Genomic DNA, 4,556 nt, shown 5'->3' on the forward strand with positions numbered 1-4,556 from the left:
ATTTTCTTACTGTGGCAAAAGTCCAAAGTGCCCTGGAGGCTGTGGTAGAGAATCCATTCTGTTGCTTTCTCCAGCTTGTAGAGGCTGTTACTTTCTTGGCTGAGGATTACATCATTCTCTGATCACTCCTTCTGTGGTTACATTTTCTCAGATTCTAACTCTCTGTCTTTATCTTATAAGGGCCTTTGTGATTATGCTGGGCCCACCTAAATAACCCTGGATAAATGCTCCATCTCAAGATCGTGAACACAGTTAGACCTGCAATCTCTTTTTGCCACATAAGGTCACATAGTCACAGGTTTGGGGACTAGGAAGTATATATCTTTGCAAGAGAGGAGGGCATCCCTCATATATTACTGCCCTATTACAAGTAAGATACATAATCTGCTCACATATTTCTGTGTTTTCTTTGTGGGCTGGGTATGCAATACCTGGTTGTTAAGCTATCTTATCTTCTACACTCTGAAAAAAAAAAAATCTCAATTCAGAAATGCATCTACAGCCAGGTGTGGTAGTACACACCAGTAATTGTTATGCTTTGTGTCTAGATATCCCCCCAAAAGCCTCACACAATTTTAGATATGGCTTTTTCAGAGGTGGCTGAATCTACAGTATATGATGCTGGGATTAAGGGTGTGTGATTACTAAATCAGTCCACTGATGGGCTTGGTACTGCCCTAACCTCAGTAGCCTAGACAGAGTATAAAAGGGGCAGAGAAATGCTGTTAAGGTCCCTTGTTGCTTTGCTGTTTTCTGCCTGCTATGAACTGTTTTCCTCTGTAAAGCTATTCTGCGTTGGAGTCAGCCAATTATGGACTGAAACCTTTACAAACTGTGAGCTAAATAAGACTTTCCCCCTTAACTTTAGGCGGGTATTTTGTCTCAGTAACAAGAGAAAAGTAGCTAGCACAGTAATTCTAGCACTTTGGGAGGCTGAGGTAGGAGGATTGCAAATTTAAGACCAGTTTAGACAACTTAAGTGAGACTCTTAAAATTAGAAAATAAAAAGGGTGGAGGAAGTAGTTCAGTGCAAAGGCTCTGGATTCAGTCCCCGGTTACACCCACACACACACACACACCCATACACACACACATATGCACACCCCTCCCTCACACCCCCCCACACACACACATGAGAAAAAGAAAAAAAGAAAACAGAAACACATCTGGCTTCCAGAGTTTGGGCAAGGATACAGTACTTCATATATTACTGCCCTGATACAGGTGGTCCTTACCTTGCATAGTTCAGTGGCAGCTGAGATAAAATCTCAGCCTGTGTCTTTGTAACTGGACCTCCATGAGATTTACCTGTGAACAAATGATCTTTGAAGTGTCAGGGTCAAGTGCCACCCAGTGAGGGTGACTGCCTTGCACTCAGCTTTCAGCAGCACCAGGTCTCTGCAAATCAGCTTTCCCACCCACTGATAAATGACAAAGCTTCCACTTAGGGACCTGCTGGGATGAGCTCACACAAAGCCCAGGAATGATAGCACTCACGAGGAAGAGCCCAGGTTCATGCTGGAAAGACACTGGGAGAGCTTTGCCAAGCAGGAATCAGCTCGTCCCCTCAGGCACCAGGGGAGGTCACTCCAGGAGAAAAGGGCCAGGTAAAGGCATAGTTTAGGACAGGGCTTTGAGACTTGACCACCTTCTCCACAGACTGGAAGAGCTGTGTGTATATTCTGTCATAATTTAAGGCTTTTGTAATGAAAAATTATATTCTAAACCAGGTTACTGTGCTAGTCAGCTTATATTAAGAGCCTTAGAAACAAACCCAGCTTTTGACCTAATGGTTAAATATTTAGGAAAGAATGAGAGGTAGACAATAGCTATAATTCTTTGTTATGGTTTTTTGAGATAGGGACTCACTGTGTAGTTCAGGCTGGCCCTTAATTTGCAATAATCCTCCTGCCTCAGCCTCCTGAGTGCTGGGATGACCAGCATGTTCCACCAAACCTGGCTAAACAATACCTAATTAAAAGAAAAAAATAGAGGAAGGAAAATCAGGCCAATTAATCTGAAGATTCTTTTCAAGGTTCATAAAAAAATCAGTGTTGTTTTTACCTCCACATTTAATAATTTCAACATTCCTCTCTGTAGTGGCGCAGGGAAGGAGCTCTGGCAGCAAAATCATCATTTCTTTTGCACTGTTATGGTAACAAGGTTCTCAGCAGCTTTCGATGCTACAGGAAATCAAACTTGCCTTAGAAACACTGGCGGCCTGAAGTGAGCAATAGGTGAGCTGGTAGTGCCATGCTGTTAGGACACAACCACTGTGGCTAACAGAAAATCTTCAGATTATTTCTTGAGGTAAGAGAACAAAGGAAGGGAGGGCATTGCGTTGTCATAAAGTTGGGCAAGAGCTGCAGTCTCAGGAAGCAAACCTTCATTCTGTACTGGCAAGTTTGATGCAGGACGCCTCTCTGCCCCTTTAGCTAGTCATCCTGGACACAGAAAAGCTTATTCTGGCAACTACAAAATTGAGCTCACTCCCGATGTCAGATTGTATGAATAACTAATAAGTGTGCGGAGGTTCATGGCTAAAAACTGCTGCCCCAAGCAGCCCATCAGTAGGTTTATTAGTATCCCTGTTTCACTGATGCACCAAGATGACAGAGCTGGTCAGACCTGGGATTTCAGTCCTCTTCCTCTGATGCCAAAGCCTGTCGTTTTCCCACCACAGTGTGGCACCACATGTTCAGGATGGAGTGAGGAATCTGGACTTTCGCTCCTGCTGCACAGGTGCTTCCCAAACCAGATTACTTAACACACTATGCAGAGGATGTCTGACATGCAGACTTTGGGTCCGCTCTCCTAGAGATCCTAACCCAGAGTGCTTTCTCTGAATCTGTATTTTTAAATGGTTGTCTGGATTCTTACATACAGTCTGGTTTGGGACTAACTGGTGAAATCAAAGACCAGTGCTACAAAAAGTTTTACGGACAGCACTTCACGGCTTAGTTTATGAAGATGGAAATCAGCGTGTTTCCTAGCCTATCTTACTGTTTAAGAATCTGTTGAAATCTATGGATTTCTCCCTGAGAAACACTTACACACATACACATGGTTACATGGGCTTTTATGGGCTTTCCACTGCTGCCATAACCAACTATCACAAATACAGTGGTGGCTTAAAACAGCAAAATTTACTATTTTACAGTTCTAAGGGTCAGAAGTTAGACACTGGATTAAATGCAAGGTATCTTGGGGTTGTGCTCCTTTCTGAAGCTCTTGAAGATAAGACATTGCAGTGCTTTTGCCAGTTTCTAAAAACTGCCTGAATTCTTTAGCTCATGGATCCCTCCCTCCATCTTCAGGGACAACAATGACAGTATAGCTTTCTGTCTCCATGGTTAAGCCTCTTTCTTTTATTACAACTAAGAAAGGTTTTCTGCGCCACCCCCCTACCCGCCCGGTACCAGGGAGGGGTGGGGCACACTCTATCACAAAGCTACATTCTACAACCCCAGCCTCATTTTAAATTTTTTTTTATTTTAAGACAGGGTCTTCCTAAGGTGCCCAGGCAGGACTTGAACTTGCAGTCTTCCTGCCTCAGCCTCTCAAAATGATGGGAGTACAGGTGTATATCCCCACGTCAACTTGTTTTCTGCTTTTAAGGATTCACATGGTTGGACTGGTCTGCCCGGATAAATCCAGGCTACATCTCCCATCTCTATGTCCTTGTACTAGTCCCCGTTGAGTCACCCCACAGGCTATAAAGAAAAAGAGTATGGACATGAGCCAAAGGCCTGGGTTCTGTTGCCTGTAACCCTCTCCCTTCCCCTCACCGCAAAGCAAAGGTAGGGAAAAGACACTTGTGCAGTCAAACTCCACAGTAAGGAGAGTTAATTCAATAGGAATCTTAAATCTGAGTGACCAAACTCATAGAGACAAGAGGTAGAACGATGGCTGCTTAGGAGCCAGGAAAAGGATTTGTTTTTCTTTGTGCAGGGCTAAGGCTAGAACTCAGGTCGTCTTGCATGCCAGGTAAGGGCTCTACCTCTGACTACACGCTCAGCCGGGGAGTTATAGTTTGCTGGGTATAGTTTGTTTTGCAAGATGAAGAGAGTTCTGGAGTTCAATGGTGGCGACTGGTTGCACAACAAAAGTGGTTAACATTGTGTTATGTATGTTCTACCACAATTACACGTTGCTGGACTCCAACCCTTCTGATTCAGCCGGTCTAGAGCAGCACCCGGGGATTTGCATTTCTGGCAAGTTCGGGAAATGCCCACACCGCTGGAACCACACTTGGGAAATCACTGTCGCAGGGGACCAGGGCAATAGACTGCGGAGGGCGCTCCCTTCCACGTGACTAGTTATTAACAACGGCATCTGGCGCTCACCGAGCGCGTCCCGCTTACACGTGATTTCACAGCTGCGTGCAGCGCCAGCGCTGGGCAGGGTTAGAGTATATCTTCGTCCTTTACCGGGTCGCTTTGGTCCTTGGTGTGTGAGGCCGAGAGGGAAAGGAAGACACAAGCAGAGAGACAGACCCAGCGCGGCCGCAGAACGCGTCGGAGCAGAGAGGGTCGCGGGCGGGCGCGCGGGGAGGT

The sequence above is a fragment of the Chinchilla lanigera genome, unplaced genomic scaffold (assembly GCF_000276665.1).
Source record: "Chinchilla lanigera isolate Chin_1 unplaced genomic scaffold, ChiLan1.0 scaffold00020, whole genome shotgun sequence".
In the NCBI taxonomy this organism is placed as follows: Eukaryota; Metazoa; Chordata; class Mammalia; order Rodentia; family Chinchillidae; genus Chinchilla; species Chinchilla lanigera.